The following is a 25074-nucleotide window of genomic DNA, read 5'->3' on the forward strand; positions in this document are numbered from 1 at the left end:
TTATGGACTTAACAAGCAGTTAGTTGCTGCTATAAGGCTCCTTCACCACCCTGCAATCGATAAACAACACAACATAGCGTATCAGTGGATATCGGGTCATTGTGGTATATACAGTAATGACCGTGCGGACGAGGCCGCTCGATCTGCACATATCAGTGACCATTCCGCAGATATACCGTTCTCCAGAACCGATTCAGCTACAAGACTTCGTTCGCTGGTACGTGGTCGCCCAGTGGAACTCGGCGCAATTCACCAACGCTCGTCTACACAGCTTGGATCCCAATCTCCAGCTCAGTCTTCCCTCAGGAATATCGCGAGCTGAGGAGACGCTTCTGTGCCGCCTGTGGCTTGACGTGGCCTTCACGAATGCCTACTCCTGTCTGAGTGGAATGGCCAACAACTCTACATGCAATTACTGCAGCTGCGAAAAAACGTTCTCCCATCTGTGTGAGTGTCCCCGTTTCATTGCGCCAAGACAAGAGCTTTCGTATGGGCTAGATGAACTTGATAATCGTCCTTTGTCGTAACAAAGGGTTTTGTGAGCTTGGCCGAGTCCATCGTTAGCATAGAAGCATTATTTGAAAGCAATATTGCGCTTCCTCCGACAACTGGTCTTAGAGACAGAATATAAGCAGTGTCGTATTCTCCTTTCTTTTTTTTCTCTCTTTTTTATTTTCTTTGTTTTCTTTTTTTATTGCGATAGCAATTATATGTGCAGTCTCGGCTGATTTTTGCCGTCGCCGGCCGCCGTCATTCACCGTATATGTATATGTGTATATGTATATATAAAAGCCACAAAGAAAAATAATTGAGAAAAACTTTCCGACGCGTGGAATCGAAAGGGCGACCTCTCGCTTTCCAGCGAGCGGCGTTAAACGGTTACACCACCTACAGTACCGTCGTTCAGCCTGCTAACGGCGAGCTATTTATATACACCACTTCCTCCAGCATGCTTTCTTATTCGCCACATAGATGGCGCGATGTGCGCGCGTTGTGCGCTTTAAAGATCATCGCCCCGCTCCTGCGAACGCCGTTGGTCTTCGCCCTACAGGGCGTGGCCGCCATCGTGCGCTTATCTCGAGGAAAGGAGGGGGCGGCCGGGGAAGGGGGGTGGGGGTGGAGCGGGCGGTTGTACGTCTTGTGCTTTCCCCGCGATGTCCACGCTGAAGCCACAGAGCGTACGAAGGTCACTTCGCAGCGGCCGCGTTTGCGAAAGGAGCGCGCTGCTCAAACAGAATAAGTAACAACTGTGACACTTCGCGCTCGTCCTGCATGTGTGTACCTGTTCCTTCGTTTCGTGCGTCCTGGTTTATGTTTGAGCAGTGCGCTTCAAGTTTCGAGCTGTGACGCATGATAGTTCGCGCTCGTCCTGTGTGCGTTCTTTTCGTGCGTCCTTTGGGTTTGACTGACGCGCTGGCAATTTCGAGCTGCTTTCCGTTCTTCGCGTTACATTCCAATTTATTGCTATCGCATTCATTGCTTCGCCGTCGCGGCGAAACTGTGACTTTTTTTGTAACATCTCTCGTCTATGATCTTTTATCTTCCTTACCCTTTCCCCCAGCACAGGGTAGCCAGCCGGTCTAAGAACTGGCCAACCTCCCTGTCTCTCCGCTTGTTTCATCCTTCCATGTGGTGAGACTGTCAGTGGCTTTTTGGAGCGGCCCAAGCTGCTGCAGTGGGAGTTCCTGCAGTGTGTCCGCAGCCTGCCGCGGTCCTCCAAAGTTGCAGCCACCCAGGCAGTGGAGGGTGCCTGACTCCTCTCCATGCTTTACAGCAGGGCGGACTCCTCCACGTTGATCGGCTAGCCCGCGCCCCTTCTTGCACGGCTGGAAAGCCAAGCAACACCCAAGGCTTGGATTGGCTTGGATACCCGGGAAGCCCAGCAGTGGGACCGTCTTGGTTGTCAGGACGTAGATCAGCTGCTTGGGGCGCTATTTTGTAAGCGTTCAGTCACAGAACGGAGGCGGGACCGAACGGAAGAACGAGAGGCAGCAAGAAGCCAATAGCTAGCTAAGGAATTCGAGAATGTTTTCAGCACACAAAAAATAAGAAATTTTTATAGCTGAACAATAATATTGTCTGACATTGTTTTTAAAGCATTCAACTGAAGAACGCGATTACTTTAACAATTTACTTGTGTTAGCATCTTGATATAGAGCTAGCTGGTGTCACAGTTTCGAGAGACGGTGGATAGTGGCGCTGGCTACCAAGCTGTTCCAACAAATGCTTCTAGTATTTGTCCACTAGTAGTAATAGTTTACCAAGGCGAGCACGGCGAGCACTCGGACCGTTATTCAGGCGTAAGTGCCGCCAGAACACCTCTTCAGTCACCACCTCAAACGCATCTTCTACCTCAGGGCTTCGTTTCTGCGTGACTGCAGCAGCCACGCAGGTGACACGAAATGGCACGAACGAGAACGGAGACGGCAGCTTCACAAACTGTCGCAAAAGGGAGGTGGCTGAATACCAGTCAGAGCGTGAAACCGCTCCTCCTCTCCACAGCTCACGAGCATGCGTTTCGATCCAATCCAAGTCGTACGGAGACCGTTTTGTATCCATTTTTGTCGATAGAACGGGGTAAGGAGGTCGACGGCACAGGTCTCCGGCCGTTCTGTGGCTGTCACGTGAACGTTCTATGGCTTTTGCATAGTATTCTTACGTCTTGAACCATTAAAAAATGCATATTGAATTTGAATTGAACGAGCCTCGACCAATCACGCGCTGCTCACAGAACGCTCCGCCTCCGTTCTGTGACGGAACGCTTACAAAATAGCGCCCGTGGTTTCGTGCCACGACAGTGTAACGACTTGAGTGCCTGTGAGCGGCAGGATGTTGTTGTCAGGGCCCTTCACCTCGCTCTTGGGGTCTTGAAGCTTCGAGGGGACGCCCGGATACGTACTGCGTAACAGAAACGTCGACGGCGGACTCCACCTTGAACAAAAGTGGGCACACATTGACGAGCACCTCGACGCACAGTCTCAACGGAAAAAGATTAGCACAAGTGACCGGCGGCCGGAGCCGCAAAATTGCGACACGGGGCGCTGTTGCTCACAACCACGCCAATAGCGAGGTTCCCAAGCACATTCCATTTTCCAAAGCAGGGGCGGCCGGTGGTCCGACGGAAACCGGCCCAGTCTGGCTGTTGGCCCATCCGAAAGCCCATATATTAAAGAAGCGCGTGTTCATCGCTTACCGGCAGATGTAGCTATGCACGTGATTTCTTTTTTTTTCTGTTTCTTCGCTGGTGTTGCGAGCAACCGTATCTTCATCGATGTTGCCCCGAAAGAGTCGTTTGTTGGAGCGCTTTCCGCCGGCCTCCCCTGCTTTGGGAAATGAATGTGCTTGGCACTCTCGATATCGGCGTGCTCGGGAAAAACAGCGCCGCGTGTCGCAATCTTGCCGCTCCGTCCATAGAGTTTCCTACAATACTTACTAGAGGGAACTCTGGCGCTAGTGTCTATGGGAGCTACAACGCATGACGCTTCAGCCAGCATGGGAATGGTGGGTAGTACACAAATTTATCTAAACTTCGTACTTTCGGCTCCGTTTAGCTCCGCGTCGGCTGCATCCGCTTTGTCGCAAAACGAATTTCAGCAGAAGTCAGAAGTTTCACTTCGCCACTTTTACTTCTTTAGGCTGAGCGATTCAAATCTGGTCACGAAGTTCACAACGATCCATTCTTTTATCCGAAAGAAAACCAAAACATAGCAATAAACAAAGCCACAAGTACGTTTGAAGCCGTAAGCACGAAGACTAGGCAAATTTGTCTACTACCCATCATTCCCATGGTAGCTGAACGATCGCAGCGCCAGAGTCGCCTTTAGTTAATTTTAGGAAACTCTGTGGCTCCGTCCACCGGTCACTTGTGCCAAGCTTTTTCCGTTGAGACTGTACTTCGCGTTCGGGTGCTCTCCCGCAACTGTATGCAGCTCGATGGAGCTGGCAGAAGGACTCTGTGTGTGTTACCGCTTACACGCTTGTTCTTGAGGCACATGTTCTCGAAGTGGCCACTCTTGCGGCAAAAGTGGCAGAACGCTCTGCGAGCCGCACAGTCGGCCGTCCGCAGAATGAGCAAAGGTGCTGCGTTGTCTTTTCAGCTGGCGCTGGTTTTCCCCTGCGAAGGCAAGCGGCATCGACGGCGAATGACGGTGCATCTGCCGAGTCACGAGCCCTGCGCTCCTTATCCGCGTCTTCGTGCTTGCCGCAGTAGTTTAATTTGAGGTGACACGTTAGGAAAGCACCAGTGACCAAAATTATTTTGGAATGCACCCGCTACCGCACGTAGAGCACATCACCGTTTTGAACACTGAACATTTCGATGCTCCGCAGAGTGCTCACAGGTGCAACAGCTGCAATAATGGTTAGATAAATTGCACCAGAGCATAAGCGTGCACGTAGATAGGTTTGTGCATAGCGACAACATTGACATTTCCTCGCAGTTGAATACCAGCGCCGCTTCTACGCAAGACGATAGCGCAAACGCTCAGTTCTAACAACAAGCGTGCGTCACACTGAAGAGGAACGCTAGCTCAACCGACCAAACGCAGCATCGGTCACACTGTCTTCTGACGATCACGTCGACGTCGCGTGTCTGCGACGGCCTGCGCTGAAGGCGAATTCGACAGCTGCTCACGAATGGGGCAAAACTCGGAGGACGCTGGAGCATCGCCTTTAAGAGTAGAACGCGATAGCGTAACCGGGCCCGCGTGCATCTCGTTCTTAATTGCTAGCCTGCCTTCGTTCTCGGGGCAGGCCTCAACAGTGCCGTAAGGAAACGAACGACTGTGCGCGTAATATTGGCCGTTTCAATATATCATGGAATGTTTAGTGCAAGTAGAGTTGTGAAGTGCCCACTACGCCGTAATTTTTGGTTTTGCGTATCAGCGAACGGCCCACTACGCGTCCGTAAGGCAACACGTGAGCCTACGAAGCTGTTGACTTTGTTGGCGCTTTTGCTGATGATGATTAAATATGTCTGATTGATTTGTAATGGGTGGGCTTTTGAAACACCCACTCGTTGCGCAATTCACATGTTTGCACACTTGGCGTGATTCTACGCTTCTGCCACGCGATAATACATGCGTTAAGGATACGCCTTCCACTAGATGACGTTCATGTACGATTTTTTTCGACAGCAGTTTTTAGTTTTGAGCCCGTTCCGGAGTGGCTTGCACTTCTGGACGCTTGTGTGTGTTTGCCTGACTTTTGAACAGCCTCTTACTGTAGGCAACAATGTGGGTGTTCTGAATGTTAAGGTAATTCTAATGTGACGAAGTATGCAGTGTGTGGTTCACAGCAATAACGGGTCATATTTCCATGAATTAAAGAAAAAAAAAATAGCGTGGCGCTGTGGTAGAACACCTGCTTGCCACGCAGACGACCTGGGTTCGATTCTCACTCAAACCCGATGTTCTTTTCATTCGCATCTTGCTAAATTTCCCGGTAGCCTGTGTCGTCGTCTCTTTTTCTCGTTCATGTTCCGTTTCCGCTGGCTGTCATGAGAAATTATATATTTAACGTCATCATGCAGAGCTAGGCGATAGGTGCGTGCTTCCTGGGCGTGGGTGGGTTTGAAAATTATGCGGTTTTTTTTTTTCTTTTTTTGTTCTGTTTAAATCTACGAAAGGCTGTTGTTATAGTGAGTACACTAGCACATGTGGTGTGGTGTGGTGTCCGTGATTAGAGATGTATCTATCCAGAAGCGATTCAAGATACGTCATAAATGCATACGTATAAATGCATTATTTGTCCAAAGAATAATTTAGTTGACAGCTTGCGCTTCTGTCTGTACAGTTATGTCGTCGTCCTCCAAGCGGTTCGCAATAACGTAGCGATGAACTTTTTAAGTATCGGGAATCGAAAGACTAGTTGGACCCATGGCGATGTGGAATGAAGCGCTGATACTGTGCATGCTTGGGGGCACCATTGCCGCAGGACCGGTGTGGATCACGCGTCTCAGCCTTCTTTACGGCCCTACTGCGCTGCTTCTCGAGCGAACAGCGCAAAGATGAACTGGAAGAACAGCGCACGCAGCTGTTCACTCAGCAGTGCATTAAATGGTTTTTTTTGGCTCACGCATACACAACGAAGAGGAAGTGGAGAAAGGTGCGCAGGTCGCGCACTCGCGTGATTTTTACACACTCGTCGCCACTACGACGATGTTGGCGAAATACATGCGCATCTCGCAAGCTAACTTTTTTTTGGTACCACATTTTCTGTAGCTACTTTACTGTACCTTACATGCACTTGAAACTTAGACATTTAAGATTTTCGCCTGAAAATACCACTAAAATCCAAATAGAGCTCACGCACGAAAAAAAGACAAGCGCCTTTGCTTTGATAATGGGTGTTCTCTTTTTTTTTTCTAATTTTTGTGTTTGAGTAGCGCGCAGCAACCAGTAGCTACGCATAGCTTACCACCGCGACATCAGCTCACTATCCAAGGCTGAAAAGATAGGAGCATCACCATGTCTACCGCCAACCTTCTTGAGGCTTTGTGACACCGATTATATTCACAACACCAACCCAGGCCTGCATTTAAATATTTTGGAGTGTTCCCCTCCGTGTTTTTGCTCCGGAGTTTAGCTCTCTATAAGAAACGTTTGGCCATAGTAACAACAAGCTCCCTATAGAAAGCATCCACAGAAAGTCGGCGTACTTCGAAGTGAGAATTTTGAGGTACACTGTAGATTGGCCCAAGCAAGCGTGAGGTGCGGACAGAATTCATAGAGCGTACACTGCATGTTCTGCTGCACAATACCCATGTTGACAGCATCTTAAGGGGCGTGGCAAACGGCAGCAGCGCTTTCTTGGTACGTGGAGAATCCGCGAAGCGAACGAGCTTAACATTGAACATATTCTAACGTGAGGCTCGTGAATTGCAAACCATGCGCATAACTCTGCGTCCTGTAAAGTTGGTCTAAACGTGACTGTGACAATACCGTATGAATAGTTCGTACACCAGCGAATATATGCGTACAAGCCCTTGACGTCAGTAAACGTGAACAAGCGGTGAAAGCCGGGCTACTTGGTACATGTATTTAAAGAAGGAATCAAAAGCGCAGATACGCGACGAAGCGGAAGATTGTCGGTGCACTTAGTTGGGCCAGTTGGTTCTGCATGTCGATGAAGTGGATGTGCGTCCCGTCTCTTCTTCGTCCTCATCTTTCAAGCGCATCCACTTCATCGGGAAGCGGAAGAAACACAGGAGGACGAACGCTGGCAACGGCAGCAACTGGCAGCAGGAACAGACCGGCGCGAAAATAATAAATAATATCTAGGGTTTAACGTCCCAAAACCACGATATGATTATGCGAGATGCCGTAGTGGAGGGCTGCGGAAATTTCGACCACCTGGGGTTCTTTAGCGTGCACCTAAATCTAAGTACACGGGCCCCAAACACTTTCGCCTCCATAGAAAATGCAGCCGCCGCGTCCGAGGTTCGATCCCGCCGCCGTCGGGTCGGCAATCGAGTGCCTTAACCACTAGACCACCGTGGTGGGGCGTGAAAAGGATCAACTGGGGGCGCAGAACAGTGCCCATTGGATAATCTGGGGCCGCGCGGCCCTGCCTTACCGTGTCATGCCACCACTAAAGAATGTTATATAGACTGTAGGTCAGCGTGAAAGCAAAACACCGTTGCGTTCCTTGCAGACGTTTATTGTGTTTTTCCTGTTTTTTTTCTCGCACTGATTTATGCAATTCGGAAAATCAATAGGGCGATTAGATTATGCGAACAGTCATGTTCAACACGCACAAGCGTGTGGTCGATGACCGAGCGGGCACGCTCTCCCATGTTTGATCCCCTACTGAGCGGTCCTTGGTGCTTGCTCACTGGTACCGCAAGCGTCTGAGCGCTAATGCCGCACATACATTGCTTCAATGCCCCGTATGAAACAAAACCAGTTTAGCGAGAACGAATGTAGGGTAGTTCTTAAAGGGCCCCTCACCACGTCGCGTTCAAAGACGAGGGAGTGGTTTCCTCCTCGCCTTCGCTACCCATCCTACAGAGGCGACATCTCCTCGTCGCCACATATTTCATAAAAGCACATGTACCATGTCAGCAGTAAGCGCTCACCTTATCAAGATTTCGCGCTTCTCGGCTACACGCTGTTATCTCCGTTTGCGCAGTCGCAAAAACAGAAAATAAAGTGAAATCAGTTGATTGCGCACGATAGCCATGCGAGGCAAAGAAGAACGGATGGGCGGCTGCATGGCAAAGTAGGGCAGGAGACAATTCACATCTTATATTTCTCGTATACGGACCGATCGAGAATATGTGCTATACAGACGACATGGGAATCATTGTTCTGCATCACGAAGCGCGCCAGAAAGACCAGAAACGCCAAGAGAGAATATTGCAATCGTTTTTAAATTGCGAAGCAGCTCTTTGACTCACGTGCGTAACGCCGTACGTTACGTGCGTCCGTACGAATGCGCCGCAACGCGTTCCCCTCGCCGTAGGTGTTGGAGCGTTGCCAAGTAGGTCACGCCACAGCTTTGCGTTGACGTCACGCTCCCCTCGCACCGTTCCCTCGTAGGTGCGCGCTGACGTCACTCTCTCCCTCACCCGCAGCATGCTCGCCGTAGCGCCCGCAGCTGCCGGCTGCTCCGCCCGCTCGCAACACCTCTGAACGTGTCACTTCTCTCTCGCTTCACCCATGGTAGTCAAGGCGAAACGCACGCCTGCTCCGGTCCAGCGCCCGTGTCTCGACTCTGAAGAAACAACGACTACGAAGTCTTGCCAAACGCTTTAATGAAACATACACGAAACCCAACCCGCCTCCCGTGTCTTTGCGTTTCAAACAAACGTTTACTCGAGTAAACGCTACACCGAGTTTCGCTTCAAACCGTTCTTCCAGCACCCGCGTCGACGCCCGTTTCAACCGGGTCAACGCCGTGCGCACCGCTGCTGCTTCGCAGCCCATCGGGCAGCCCTCACTTCGCAGCCCTCACTGTACTCCACACCTTACTGCAATGCAGGGAACTAGACGCTCTCAGAAAAAAGCATTTTTCATCTGTATACCTGCAGTACCCTCTTCATCCTGCTATGTTCATTGGCAGAGAACCCCTCTTTAAATATCAGTCCCTCTTTGAATTTTTAAAAAGTGTACATAATTTCAACGTTATTTTTCCAGGCGTTCCGTAGCGCGGCCTCATGATTGAGGCTGCTGCTACGGTTTCCATCAAAGGAAGCACCTGCCTCCCGGCCTTTGGGATCAAAGGCCTTGAGGAGGCACTCGTGCTCTTATCCCGTTTTTCACTTGTAAATACCATGATCACTCGTCATTTATCCCACAACCATAGATCACACCACTTGTCACTGCCATAATTTTAGACTGTATACACATTTTTACGCTTCTTTATAGCGCATGATTTTAGGCCTCTATACAGCCACAATACACCCTATCATCGTATCACTGGTCATCGCTAACACCACATAAAAAACATGGCGCTCTTTGGCCACCCCATGGCCCTTGCGCCAAAAAAACCCCACTAATCAATCAGCCCATCGGGGTTCCCTACGGGGAGATGCTCCAAGTTTTTTTTTTTGTATTTTCAGAGGCTGGCGAGGGTCACTTTTACGTCAACGGTTGCTTCCAGATCTCTGTGTACAACTCTGTGTCATCTCTGTGTAGAACTTCGAAGCTAAAATACAATGAAGCTTCGCCAAGCGCACGAAACAAACTATCTGTGTGTTAAGGTCAACGGCTCCCCGCTTTTTCGAAAGCGCGTTCCGGGCCACAACAACAACATTCGAGGAATTCTAGTTTGTGAAAAAGTGAGTGTAGAAGAAGAGAGTGGCTCGGAAAATCTGAGGTATTCACCAACGACAACTGGATGTTTCACAAGTCAGCAACACATTTCCGTACGCCGCAACGAGGTGTTCTCTGCGGAATATCGGGAACAATAAAGGGCACAGCAAAGAGGCATGTGGACCTTCGGCGAAGAGAAGCTAGCCAGAGGCTCAGTTCACCTGTTAGAGGCACCCTTCACAGACTCGGAATATGGTGTTTTTTATTTGTATAATCGAAAAGAATGATGATTTAAAATAAAGACCCCTTACCTTGACCATGTCGTAGATAGTTGTGCCGCCAACCTCGTTATTTCCATTGAGTGTCTTCGTAGCGCGTACTTCCATCGTTGTAATTCCTGCGGCTTCTATAATTGTCAGCACGTGGTTGAATATTCGCACCAATGAGAAAATGACCTTTTTGGATTTCTGATTCATTTTGCCTACTGAAGCGAGCGATATAAATCTGCAATGAGAGAAAGTCACTCTTGTTCCAAACAATGTAAATGTGCACACTTCCTTGTATGTAAAATATTGTATGGTTGCTATTTACGCGGAAACTACTTTAGATTGTGCACAAACCACCCAGATCTTAAGAATGAAGATGTTAAACTGAATCGAGCTCATTGAAGGCAAAGCGTTTTCACAGCCTTCCTTGATAAAAGAACGCGAAAGCAGGCTCCTCTAAATGTCTCATAGATTGCGAAGGAATTGCGAAAAGAGAGATTGCTGCTTGTTCATCAGGAAAAAAAACAGACATGCCATGTGAACGTCCAAGTTCAAAGGACGCACTTTTGCACTGCATCTGTCACCATCCAGTTATTGTTCCTCATTAAATAGCCACTGTAGAAGCAACGACTTCATTGGTATGTTGACTTAAATGTTTTACGCACAGATCAAAGCACAGAGATTTATGACCAGAGCAAGCAAATATTTTTCTCACGAATCAGGCACCTAAAGGTCAACGCAGAAGCTTGTTAGGAACGTGACTTTTGGGCAAGTTGGTATTCTATTCCACAAGGCGATAAAAGCGCGAAACACAAGAACGACTTCCAGGGCTCTGAGGTTTCGCTTTGAAAAGTGGAACGCAGTACCGTGATAGGGCCTTGTTCATATTGTCTTTCCGTTTGCTTGCCACGCTTCGCTTCTTGGTGGACACTTCAACCGCGCCGCAAACAAAGGAACATCAGTGCGCGTAACACGGGCCGTTTTCAACTGTGCTCGAGTTGGTTAGATGGTTTTTCCTCAGTAACCTACAGTACAGTCCCAAAGTGCCCACTAAGCTAGATTTCATCATTTAGTCACATGGCGATGCACCCACTGGAAGGAAATACGCACATCTGAGAAGCCAAATATTTTGTTGATTCTCTGGTTGATGACGATAATCAATTAGGCCTTAGCGATTTGTAATGTGTAGGTCCTTAAAAATCGCCCATTTGTTTCGCAATTCATATGTTGTTACACCTGGGGCAACTGTATACGCTTCTGGCACGCAATGTTCCATTTTTGAACGCGACTCCTCGGGATAAGTTACGCCCCAACTGTTTTTTTTTTTTTTTCAGCCGAAGTACTTTCAAGCACTGGAATTGTTCAATGGTATTACACTTGACTGGTAGGCAGAAGGCCTGGGTTCGATTCCGACCCGTAACCCGATTGCTACTATTTGCATCAATCGCGATTTTTGGCTCACGGACTGCGCCTTTTGTTTCCCCAGAACCAACGACGTTACCCCAACACCGAAATTGCTGCGAAAGCAGCTTGTTAATGGTACCACGTTAATAAACGACACACGAAGCGAGGGGACCCAGACAAACGCTTGCCTGCGTCAGCTTCTTTCGTCATTCGTTTGTTGTAAACGGAAAGCATATCTTAGGGAAGCAAAGGCAAAATGACCGTTTATTTCTGTCACCCGCCACGGTGGTGTAGTGGTTATTGTGCTCGACGGCCGGCCTGAAGGTCGCGGGAGCGAAACGTGGCCGCGGCGGCCGCACTTCGATAGAGGCTCTATGCTAGAGGTTTGTGTACTTAGATTTAGGTGCACGTTAAGAACAGCAGATGGAGAATTTTCCGGAGCTCTCCACTACAGCGTGCTTCATAATCATTTCGTGTTTTAGATGCGAAGCAGCTTTTGCTCGAGGGTGTTTCCAGCGGTGGCGTCCACGCTCCACTGCGCATGCGCCTACTCTTTCTCCTCGACTCTCCTACGCTTCCCCCTCTCGCGCGCCTCATTCTCTCCTGCGGAACGCAGCGATGAGCGCCACCGCATACGCGTCCCCTCCCACTCTCTCTGCTCTCCTACGCTCCCCCCCCTATCGCACGCCTCTCGACCGCGTTCACCGCTCACCCCTTGAGAATTAACGGCCAGGCTGGAGGGAAGACACGACGCGCATAGCGTTCCTCTTCGCGTTCCACGACTCTTTGAATGAATAGATGCAGCTTACGGCGCGGGACTTCTCAGCAGCTTAAGAACCTGGCGAGCGAGCTCTTAAAAAAATTAAACCATCTCCCGCTCAAGCGAACCATCTCCCCGCTGCTTCGCATCCACACATGGTTCCCTTTAGCGGGAGATGGTGTAATATTTTAGGTGTAATCTATCTATCTATCTATCTATCTATCTATCTATCTATCTATCTATCTATCTATCTATCTATCTATCTATCTATCTATCTATCTATCTATCTGTCTATCTATCTATCTGTCTGTCTGTCTGTCTGTCTGTCTGTCTGTCTGTCTATCTATCTATCTATCTATCTATCTATCTATCTATCTGCCGCCTGCGTCTGGGCACTCTAGTTGTCGAGTCCCTTACTTGGTATCTATCGAAATAGCAGGGTAATAGCGTACGACAAAAACAATTTACAGGTCATGACAACAACAACTTGAGGAGTCGGCCGCGTACGTTTAAGAGCTCTCTCCCAGTATGATGCACAGGCGATCCATAGTCTGTATTGGCCAGGAACAGTAATACTAAACTTAGGAAATGTTAACGCTTGACCCGCGACAGCGAAATTTGCGCTGTCACTGCTCAAACATTTCTGTCTGAGCAGGTTAATCGGAGACTAAAAACTTTTTCAGCTCTCCTGGCTAGGCAAAACTAAAATACACGACACATCTGCACATTCATCAACTCAAGTCAGCTTGGATATGGAGCAGTGGCGATGCTAATCGTTTTCAAAGAAACTCAATTTTCTGAAAAAAGAGAGCGTTTGATCGGGCTATAAGACGTTCACTGGTTCCCGCCCGTATTTGCGTTGCCGATTACGTACATTTCAGGCCAGACAGAACAAAATAACACCATGACAGATCGCTGTAATGTTATAGAGCCCCAGCTCAGCGATATCCTCCTCTGCAATGCTCGAATGCAAAACGCGAAAGTGTAGAATAGGCTGCCCGTACCGCAGGGAGCGTACAGTTCGTGGTCATGACATAGGGAGGACAGTCGTCACAACTGAATCGGAGGACAAATTTTATAACATATTTGCGCTGTTGTGTTCAAGTAAAATTTTGCCTGGCTTGTTAGTTTCCCAGTCTGCAGCCGACAATGACCACTGTCAAAAGGGGGGGGAGGGGGGGGCTCCGCCCCTCTAACATTTCTCAGGGGGGGAGGCTAGCTTTCCCTTGCCGCCCCCCCCCGGTAGATACGCCTATGGGAAAGAGCATCTCTCTGTGGAGCGGCCGTATTTTCTTGCCCCAGCGCTTTGTAGTTACACAAGATCGGATACAACAAGTTAGCTGCCAGCCTCAATTCCTATAACACTACAATCTGTTGCTATCGCATTCATTGCTCCACCCTTGCGGCGAAACTGTTACTTTTTTTTTATGAGATCACAAGAACAGTTGTAGTTGTCCGCCGCCGCTGCTGCCGGCTGCACGCAATCGCTATTGCGCCAAATAGGAAAAAATAATGAATAAAAAATATTTGAACCCGGGCCCTCAGCGCGGCAATGCAGTATTGCTACCATAGAAGCTGCTCTAGTGCTGGTAACTCCTTTGCAAAAAGGACCCTATACAGGCGTCATGTCGAGCACGGAATAGCGTTAACGTATGTAATATAGCGTAACAGAAGGGTAAAATAACCAGGCGTCACGCAATGCGAAGTTGCGCAATGAGTGTGCGACTTGAAGCTTCCCACTCGTTACAAAGTGCTCAACTATATTCTTCATCGACATGAGCCACTTGCACAATCAACAAAGTGCACATAATGCCTCACAGATGTGCAGCGGGGACCCCGCTGATCTGCAGAAAGATGAAGGATGGCATAGTGGGCGCTTCTCTACTTCTCAAAAATTATGATTTCTGGCGTAGTGAATACCTTCCGTGTGTACTTCATTAGCTGCCCCAAGAGACCTTAGAACGGGATTTAGAAACCTCCTTCTTCCAGCATTCGCTGTAATTATCGCTGTGATTTCCAGCATTCGCTTTGGTTCGCTGCAATTTTTGCTGCGAGTTCTGGCGTTTTTAAATCGAAAGCTGCTTTCAGCGTATCTATCTATCTATCTATCTATCTATCTATCTATCTATCTATCTATCTATCTATCTATCTATCTATCTATCTATCTATCTATCTATCTATCTATCTATCTATCTATCTATCTATCTATCTATCTATCTATCTATCTATCTATCTATCTATCTATCTATCTATCTATCTATCTATTAGATGCGTAGCAGCTCTTTGACTAGTCTGTGTAACGCTGTCCGTCCGCACAAACGCGAGGCAACGCGCTTCCCTCGGCGCAGATGTTGGAGCGGTGCAAGTAGGTCACGCCGCAGCTGGGCGTTGACTTCACGCACCCCTCGCACGCTTCCCTCGCAGGTGCGCGCGTACGTCACTCTCACTCTCACCCGCCGGAGCGCCGCAGCTGCCGGCTGCCTCCCGTGTCTGCGTTTCAAACAAAGGTTTACACCAGTAAACGCTACACCGTGTTTCGCTTCAAACGAATCTGCCAGCGCTCACCGCAGCACCCGCATTAGCGCCGTTCAACCCGTGACGCCACCCGTTCGCAACGCTGCTGCTTCGCATCCCATCAGCGTTCCTGTCGGGGAGATGGTCCAGTTTTTTTTATCTATCTATCTATCTATCTATCTATCTATCTATCTATCTATCTATCTATCTATCTATCTATCTATCTATCTATCTATCTATCTATCTATCTATCTATCTATCCGCCTAAGACTTCGTGCTCTTGTGGGGGTTTCGTTTATAGAAAATATGCCAAACATGGTACGACGTAACATGACTGTATGACCAACATAAGGGAGAGGTCGTAACATGAAAATAATGACACGCAAGTCATGAACGGCATGATTTACATGCCATGGTCTTCGTGCCTCTGCGGCCGTTTCGTTAACTTGATATATATACCAAAATTGGCGCTTCGTGACAGTAGTGCATGATGAACACAAGTGACAGGTGCTAATGGGCAAATAATAACACGCAGGTCATGTACGGCATGGTATACATGACATTATCTCGAGGAGCTCGCGGTCCTTTCATTAAATCGATATATAATAAAACTGGTATGGCGAGACATTTCTGTATAATGAACATAAATTGCAGGTGCTAAAATGAAAATTATGACATGCATGTCATATGCGCCATGATTTACAACGACGCTCATGATGCGCTCTCGGCCGTTTAGCTAGCTTGACATACACCAATATTGGTATTGCACGACGTGACTATATCACGAACATAAATGATAAGTATCCACATGAAAATCATACCATGCATGTCATGTACGCCATGACTTTCATGTCATTCTAATGCTGCATTCACAGCCGTTTCGTCAGCTTCATATACACCAAAGCTGGTATTGCGCGACGTCATTGTATGACGAACATTTTGACAGATTTAGTCACCAGGATCTGGATGTGTACGCTCCTCCTTATCGTGACGTGCATATTGATGCAGATATTACCTAGAAAGGGTGGGACCGTTGAAACCTTCAGTTTCTAATTTTGATTAGAATTGTAGATTTCTGAGAGGCACCAAATATAGTCGCCTCACCACGACTGCACCCAAGCAATATATGCCATTATATACTTTATGCTGGGTGGCTCTTTTTAGAACACAGTGACTGGAAGGTGGCTGGCAAATCGTAACGCGGAGTTCGCGAAACATGCATTCGTAAAAACGCCTCCTTTCTTATGCTTTCGCAAATACCTGTCCGTTGGCCTTATTGCCCCTCCAACATCGCCGCTGAGATGTTTAAAAACTTGGCGGACGGTTCAGTTTCGCCTTCACGAGTCGGACGCTTCAGCGTATACGGGACCAGTCCGCATCGCCTTCTCAATACCTAGCTTGCCTTCGGTTTTAGGTGGATGCTTCAACCGCGTCGCAAGGAAACGAGTCTGTGCCATTTCCTTGCGGTTTTTTTTTTTCGTTTCAAACTACCCTAGAATTCCTACTGCAAGTACAGTTTCCAAGTGCCCACTACGCCATAATTCTTCCTTTTGCGAATCAGCGAAGCGCCCAGGGTTGCCGTTGAGAGGATTTGAAGAGTAGCCAGAACTCAAGATAAAAGTAGCCGATATTGTGGCCAAATTGAACAGAAGCGGTATTATGAGAAGAACTTTGCGTATTGAACAATTATATTATTTTGAATAATGAAGGCCATAGAAATAAGAACGCGCAGTTTTTTCCCTCTTGCTTAGTCTTCAAGCTACAAGTAAGTTGCAAATAAAAGAATAATTTATTATAAACTCAGTGCGCCATGCATATAGTCGTGTAGAATAGATAAAGTTCTTGCCAGGTACAGAGTCATTTTGGAACATTCCAGCCAACAAGTCAGGGCGGATATTAAAACGTCGAAGCAATTTGTTCGTTGAAGCCGCATATCAAATTCGTTTAGCGGCTACATCACAGTGTCAGTCCAACTTCACATAGTCAAACCTGGCTCAGGTTAACCAGCGCCTTCTCTATTTTTCTGTGCCTGGGCAAAGGAGTGCAGCGCAATGGGAACCGACCGTCGGCGTTAGTGCGGCTTTTAGCCGCCGGGCGCCGCCGCCGTAGTAGACCCGCCCACGCGTCGTCGCTCGCGGAAACGAATGCCGTGGCTGCATTCGAAGCTGCTATATGGTTCAGTTTTCGGCTGTATTTGCGTTGTTTAAAGTATATTGAAAACTTATAAACTGGAATCATGAAGCACTTGTCGTCCTGGGCAACCAGCCCATTTCGAAGGCATGTGTCCTTCGCGGCTACTTGATCGAGACGCTCGCGCGTCGTCTGCTAGCCCGATACCAGAGAGCGCATGCGAGTAATGCGCGGAAATTTGTTTTGTCACCGTTACGTTCGTTTGACTGAGAGTCGGTTTTTGACTGTCTGAAAGTGGAAATTTGAAAGCAGCATTTGCCAGGAGCTAATACTCAACTTGTGCGCTTCAAGTTCCCCGATACGAGCTACCGTCTACTGGTGTAGCACATTATACACAAGCCTGGAGTTCATGCGCTAAATATCATGAAATGTCACTACACTGCTTCCACAGGTATACGTGATCGCCGGTTTCCTTCGTAAAGCTTTTGAGAATTACATTGGTTGCTACAGGAAGAAAGCAAAAGCTGGTGCCAGAAAAAGAGGAACTATGCCAAGTGACTCCACCATTTCAGAGCGTAAACCACTTAAATCGAGGTGGTACGAAAAACAACAAAAAAAACAGCTACATATGCCGCGCGCTTCCTGCAACAATGATCGATGTGTGTGAACAGAAGCTGTCGTTCAAGTATAAAGTAGTAGTGCCGATTCTCAACTTGAGCCAATGTGAAAGGCGTGAAAAATGGCGCCCCCTGTTCTCAGTTGCTTAAGAGTTGCTTAAGCTCGCCTTTGTATTTGTCGACGGATTGCTGTAGCCTCAGTATCTGGCTCCTCAGGTATCTTTCTTTTCTCTTCCATTTCGGTAGTGAGCAAAGTAAAGAGGCCGAATGGCTGTCGACCTGGACGCTTTTGTCGCATGGGGCAGCCTACTCAGCCTCGTGCAATCATTTATTGCGACACTGAACATAATGATTGTCCGTTGTTTCGCCGGCAGCGCATGTGGTGTCCATGGGCTCCGATTCTTCAGCTTCGGGACCTAATGTCAGCGCTGCATGCACATGGCGGTGATCGCTAGGCCGCGTTGCTACTGGTACTTTTTATTGCCACCTTTTTATTGCCACCACGGTTAGAGCGTGATAAGAACAGCGCGCCGCTACGTTTGCGTTTCTTTCCATCCCCCTGTACCTGCGAAAGCTTGGAAGAAGCACAAATGCACGTAAACTCGTACGCGAACCCGAATTCGTGAGCTTCGTGATACGCGCGGCCGTTCAGCGCTAGCTTCCCGTAGTCTTATGGAGCCTACATGAACGGCCGTTTTTAGGGTGGAGGCATCCTAATAAGTGCCTTCAAGAAACTTCGCCAAAATCAGCGGGCAATGGGGCACGCTGTTGCCAGCTTCCACCGAATTCCGCATAGTTTTCCGTGCGCCGCCATATTGGGGCCAGCCGCCGCTCCCTCCAGCTAAGCGAGCACTCTTGCTCTCCACAAGGGTTGCCATGAATGGATTTATTCGTGATCTGCACGGTTAGCAGTGACTTGCTGTGTATTCAAAGGCCCCTTTTCAGGCGAAAGCCTTAGATGAATCCAACGCGGAATGGAACCGTCGTTGGCGTCCAGCTTCGGCGTGAACACGAGCGATACATCAATTAGCAATACCATGGTATGACACCAAAGTATGATGTCATCATGAGAATCACTATGACGTAACACGTATGATGATATCGCCACACACTGTCGACGGCGGTGTCAACACAAATGATTCAAGAAAACGGAATAAAGGCAGGCAGAGGTCACGTGCTGGATAGGTGAATGCGTGCGATCCGACGGCGCATCGAAAGTCGCATGACCTGAATGTCAATAGATGTCGTCAAGGAGGCGACCGTGTGACGTCATCATGAAGTCAGAGAGCTCCGAAAATCGTGACGTGATCATAACGTTTCATGATGAGTTCATCACATGACCTCACATGATGACGTATCACACGTTATCGCCGCTTGCTGAAACGTGCCCATCTCGGAGGCAATGCTTAACTACGAGAGTGGAAAAGAAAATTTGGAATGCCTATGATTGCGGAGGCAATGCAAAAGCACGTTAGGTGCAGAGAGCTTCCGGGGTAAGGATCAATATATACGAGCGAAATGAGAATGCTTTCTGCTTCCTGTCATCTTAGGCAAAGGCATAAGGGGCCCTATGGTTAGATAATACTGAGGTTACGCTGACGCGAACTCACGCAAGGGAGGCAACAGCTCAGATTAGCGAGCGACTCCGTACGGACGCGCGGACGCGTCCCGTTTGTAGGCTTCCTAACCGCAATGCATGGACGCAGCAACGACAACTTCGTTATCTACGCGTTCGCGAACAACGCGAAACGCATATAACGTGTGCTGCAGCAAAAAAAAAGATTACAGCATATCCACGGGTGAATGATCAAGAGCTTGGGCGAAGCTCCTGAAGCAATCATGGTCTCGGGATTCGCTTCTCGTTGAGCCCGTTTCGCAGCAGCGTCCTTGGCGCGCACCGTCACGGGATCCGCCTGGCTGCCGCCAAGCGAGCGCCCGCCGCTGCGCATCGTCCATGCTCTGCCAACGATCCGACACGTACGGCGACAATCCAGGAGAATGAGAGAGGCGCTCGCTCCCCGCGCAGCCCGCGCAGCAGCCAATCGGAGAGCAGCGGCACTTCCAGCGCGTGTCGATTCACACAAGAGCCATATTGCCCACAATTCTATTGGACCAACGCGATCTAGGAAATGAGTCGAGAAATGGTGATGACGACACAGATTGTGTACAGCGCCATCTAGAATATCGTCCCTGAACTGCAGTTTGTATGTACTTCTATGAGACAGCGCCTTCTATATCATCATACGGGAGATCCGTTTACGCCGGACAACGGAGACGTGACAAGGTTAGACTAAGAGGAGCTACGCCCCTAAAACTGAACGAAATACGCAGCACTCACAGAGCTAGTACGAGACGCACTCTCCCAGCCGTCTCGCTTCACTTGAGCCAGCCAGAGTTGTCGTCGGCCAGGGCTCGCTGGGAAGCAGAACATTCGCGCGCTCTTTCTGTTGTGGTTAGTGCAGAATAGTACGCAGCATCGAGGGCTTCACCGGCAGCGTTTAACATGCTACTGCAACGTTCGACGCCATATTAGACAGTTTTAGAATAGCGTACGCTAAGTTAGCGTTAGCGTTTGCGGCCCGCTATTTCCGTCACTTAACGGAAGCCCGCAAGCGGTTAGCGTACGACGCATGCGCAGTTGCGTGAATGGCGACCGCAAAGCTTTGCGTAAGCTATTCTAAAACTGCCTATTGTCGAGAACTAAACGCAACCGGGCGTAGACGCAGCGCGGGCACCAAGATGGGGTGACAGCGCGGCGTTGCCGTCTGGCAACATTCTGTTTTGGCGGCGGCGGTGCGTTGGCGGCATGTAGTGGGTCAAAGGCTGACATCACCCTAAAACGGCCGGTCATATCATAGAGTTTCCTAAAATTAACTAGAGGGGACTCTGGCGCTGCAATCGTTCAGCTACCATGGGAATGATGGGTAGTACACAAATTTGCCTAGTCTTCGTGCTTGCGGCTTCAAACGTACTTGTGGCTTTGTTTATTGCTATGTTTTGGCTTTCTTTCGGATAAAAGAATGGATCGTTGTGAACTTCGTGACCAGATTTGAATTGCTGAGCCTAAAGAAGTTAAAGTGGCGAAGTGAAGCTGCTGACTTTTGCTGAACTTCGTTTTTCGACAAAGCGGACGCAGCCGACGCGGAGCAAAACGGAGCCGAAAGTACGAAGTTTAGACAAATTTGTGTACTACCCATCATTCCCATGCTGGCTGAAGCGTCATGCGTTGCAGCTCCCATAGACACTAGCGCCAGAGTTCCCTCTAGTAAGTATTGTAGGAAACTCTATGGGTCATATAGGCTCCCTACGTAGTCTACTTGCACAGCGCCACCACATGGCAGCGGCGAGCGGACGCGGAGCGCGCGCTCGACGGCCCGAGGAGAGCGTTCGACCAGGCACTGAAAAATAGTGGAGGCGCTGGGTTAACAATACAGCTTTATTTTGTCGGGGATCTCAGCTTTTGTCATGTTCACACGAGAACACGCACTGCGCATCAGAATTAGAAACTTGCGCGTAACATAAGTGCAGATGAAGGGCAGCGTGAAGAGCGTGCTAGTTACTCGTTTGCCGGCATGCAGATTACTTCACCATTTCGTATACGCAGGCGCGCCGTCCGTTGCGTTGGTGTGCTTCCATGTGCACCAGATCGCTGATGGGGGAGCCCGCGTTCGCGCATTGGCTGATAGGACAGAACATCTGTGGATATAGTGTGTTCGATCTGCAAATAATACGAACAATGACTACTCAGTGCGCCAAAACACAAGTTGAAAGTAGCCAGGAAGTAGCCATGGCGTCAACGTGAAATTTTTGTCGCCATATTGGGTTACAAAATAGCCAATTTGGCGCAAACTAGCCACCAACGGCAACCCTCCAAGGGCCCACTAAGCGTCCGCAAGGCAACACGAGCAACTACGCGGCTGCTCAGTTTGTTGATGCTTTGCTGCTGATTGTGATTAAAAATGCCTGAGTGCTTCGTGTTGGGTGGGCCTTTAAAGCACCCAAGCATTGTGCAATTCACATGTTTCCACGTCTGGCGCGATGCTGCGCTTCTGCCACGCAATATTACATGCGTTATGGAGACCCCTCCCACGATATGGCATTCATGTAGTGTTTTTTGCCTCAAGGAGCTTCATGAAACGATGTGGCTCTGTGCTAGAACACCTACCTGCCACGCAGAAGGTCTGTCTTCTAATCTCACTCGGAACCGAAGGGTTTTATTACTAATTTTCTTTGCATCTTTCTCGATTTTTCGGTCACGAACAACGCTGATTTTTCGCTCGCAACCAAGGACGCTGACACAGCAATTTCCGCGAAACGAGCTCTTTAACGCTCTCGCGTTAAAAGCTTGGTCAAGCCCATTGTAAATGGTAGGCAACAAGTGCTATTCTTGAGAAGAATACTAGGAACAGTTAATAGTAAAATAAAATGAATTAAAGCAAGCTGCTACCGACGTTCATGACAAAGCACAGCTTCTTCACCGTGACATAAACAAAGCGTATGCCCGAAGAAGTTATGTGTGCTTCACTTCCTCCTGAATATTTATAATTTTCTTTGTCTCTAGAGCGCTGGTTGTATAAATAGATTTGTTTAACGCTGCCGTACTGCGCTTATTGCTTCTTCGTTCCACACTCTAACGTACATAGCTGGCTAAAAAGATAATATAACCCATATTCTGCACATTTCATGACAGACTTGCGTGAACCAAGGTCTTCATTACCCAGGGAACTCATAATCTTGCATTTTCTGCATCTACCGATGATCAATAGCATCTCCTGAAGAACAAAAGACAAGCCATGTTGGGACGTGGAAGTGATACGACGTCCTAATAATTCGTTGGCTGTTATCTCCAGAACGTGAGGACCAGGACAAAGAATGCACTCCCTCGGCCACTACACAGGTGTTTCAGGAAAAATATGCGAGCGGCGGAACAAGAACAATGGCAGACGCTAGTGCGTTCTTGGCGTGACGCCAGCGTATATGAAAGATTGCCGCGACCGAACAATCGCTGTCGCAGTTGCCGCTAGAGGAGAGGGGCAAGAGAACACTTGGACTCCACCTGACTTTCGTGCGCGCATATGCCGTAGTCTGCTACTTCCTCTTACCAACATACCAAATCAAGTACTATTTTCCTTGTTGAAGACGTTAGTTGCCTTCTGTGGCGAACGTAAAGCGCAAGCGCGCAGCCTCAATATTGGTATTTTTTATATGCGTCCGTTTCAACATAGTGCGTAGGATCAAAGACGTCGCATATGCAGGAGCACGCAAGCGGACTAACTCGCAACATTGGCGCCATGCACGACGGAGTCACTTTGGTCGCCACGCAAACGTGTGTCGGTTCGTAGCGCCGCGGTAGGGCTACGGTAAATCAGACACCATGCTCGTGCACAATCCCTCTTGCCTCGGTAATAAAGAAAAAGCTACGGTGGTGAACCTTCAGCATGTGTAGTCCTACGCAAAGTAGTCCGGTTTGGCCCGCGTTTAGTACCGCTGTTGACAACTACTGCTCCGCAGGATAAAGTTTGCATACCGTTTGCTTTGTCTGCTTAGCATTTGGGCTGAAGCTCCTCGCAAGTTTTTGGAGGCGAGTTCACGGAAGCATAGAGTTTCCTAAAATTAACTAGAGGGGACTCTGGCGCTGCGATCGTTCAGCTACCATGGGAATGGTGGGTAGTACACAAATTTGCCTAGTCTTCCTGCTTGCGGCTTGAAACGTACTGGTGGCTTTGTTTATTGCTATGTTTTGGTTTTCTTTGGTATAAAAGAATGGATCGTTGTAAACTTCCGTAACCAGATTTGAATTGCTGAGCCTAAAGAAGTTAAAGTGGCGAAGTGAAACTGCTGACTTTTGCTGAACTTCGTTTTGCGTCAAAGCGGACGCAGCCGACGCGGAGCAAAACGGAGCCGAAAGTACGAAGTTTAGACAAATTTGTGTACTACCCATCATTCCCATGCTGGCTGAAGCGTCATGCGTTGCAGCTCCCATAGACACTAGCGCCAGAGTTCCCTCTAGTAAGTATTGTAGGAAACTCTATGGGTCATATAGGCTCCCTACGTAGTCTACTTGCACAGCGCCACCACATGGCAGCGGCGAGCGGCGCGGAGCGCGCGCTCGACGGCCCGAGGAGAGCGTTCGACCAGGCACTGAAAAATAGTGGAGGCGCTGGGTTAACAATACAGCTTTATTTTGTCGGGGATCTCAGCTTTTGTCATGTTCACACGAGAACACGCACTGCGCATCAGAATTAGAAACTTGCGCGTAACATAAGTGCAGATGAAGGGCAGCGTGAAGAGCGTGCTAGTTACTCGTTTGCCGGCATGCAGATTACTTCACCATTTCGTATACGCAGGCGCGCCGTCCGTTGCGTTGGTGTGCTTCCATGTGCACCAGATCGCTGATGGGGGAGCCCGCGTTCGCGCATTGGCTGATAGGACAGAACATCTGTGGATATAGTGTGTTCGATCTGCAAATAATACGAACAATGACTACTCAGTGCGCCAAAACACAAGTTGAAAGTAGCCAGGAAGTAGCCATGGCGTCAACGTGAAATTTTTGTCGCCATATTGGGTTACAAAATAGCCAATTTGGCGCAAAGTAGCCACCAACGGCAACCCTCCAAGGGCCCACTAAGCGTCCGCAAGGCAACACGAGCAACTACGCGGCTGCTCAGTTTGTTGATGCTTTGCTGCTGATTGTGATTAAAAATGCCTGAGTGCTTCGTGTTGGGTGGGCCTTTAAAGCACCCAAGCATTGTGCAATTCACATGTTTCCACGTCTGGCGCGATGCTGCGCTTCTGCCACGCAATATTACATGCGTTATGGGAGACCCCTCCCACGATATGGCATTCATGTAGTGTTTTTTTGCCTCAAGGAGCTTCATGAAACGATGTGGCTCTGTGCTAGAACACCTACCTGCCACGCAGAAGGTCTGTCTTCTAATCTCACTCGGAACCGAAGGGTTTTATTACTAATTTTCTTTGCATCTTTCTCGATTTTTCGGTCACGAACAACGCTGATTTTTCGCTCGCACCAAGGACGCTGACACAGCAATTTCCGCGAAACGAGCTCTTTAACGCTCTCGCGTTAAAAGCTTGGTCAAGCCCATTGTAAATGGTAGGCAACAAGTGCTATTCTTGAGAAGAATACTAGGAACAGTTAATAGTAAAATAAAATGAATTAAAGCAAGCTGCTACCGACGTTCATGACAAAGCACAGCTTCTTCACCGTGACATAAACAAAGCGTATGCCCGAAGAAGTTATGTGTGCTTCACTTCCTCCTGAATATTTATAATTTTCTTTGTCTCTAGAGCGCTGGTTGTATAAATAGATTTGTTTAACGCTGCCGTACTGCGCTTATTGCTTCTTCGTTCCACACTCTAACGTACATAGCTGGCTAAAAAGATAATATAACCCATATTCTGCACATTTCATGACAGACTTGCGTGAACCAAGGTCTTCATTACCCAGGGAACTCATAATCTTGCATTTTCTGCATCTACCGATGATCAATAGCATCTCCTGAAGAACAAAAGACAAGCCATGTTGGGACGTGGAAGTGATACGACGTCCTAATAATTCGTTGGCTGTTATCTCCAGAACGTGAGGACCAGGACAAAGAATGCACTCCCTC

General features: G+C 48.6%; 1 long non-coding RNA gene across 2 annotated transcripts in view; it reads right to left on the reverse strand.

The window, feature by feature from the left end:
- LOC119374267 (uncharacterized) overlaps positions 1-23891 on the reverse strand; it is a 42135-nt gene extending 18244 nt beyond the window's left edge. The window contains exons 1-2 of one of the 2 annotated variants that reach the window (XR_007414348.1): positions 23778-23891; positions 10067-10259 (exon numbers count right to left, since the gene is read on the reverse strand). This is a non-coding gene — a long non-coding RNA (uncharacterized LOC119374267). Of the gene's footprint in view, positions 1-10066; positions 10260-21034; positions 21149-23777 lie in introns of those variants that run through there. The other variant, XR_007414347.1, reaches the window with a different exon arrangement.
- Positions 23892-25074: the final 1183 nt, after the last annotated feature.

The sequence above is a fragment of the Rhipicephalus sanguineus genome, chromosome 11, assembly GCF_013339695.2.
Source record: "Rhipicephalus sanguineus isolate Rsan-2018 chromosome 11, BIME_Rsan_1.4, whole genome shotgun sequence".
NCBI classification, from domain to species: domain Eukaryota; kingdom Metazoa; phylum Arthropoda; class Arachnida; order Ixodida; family Ixodidae; genus Rhipicephalus; species Rhipicephalus sanguineus.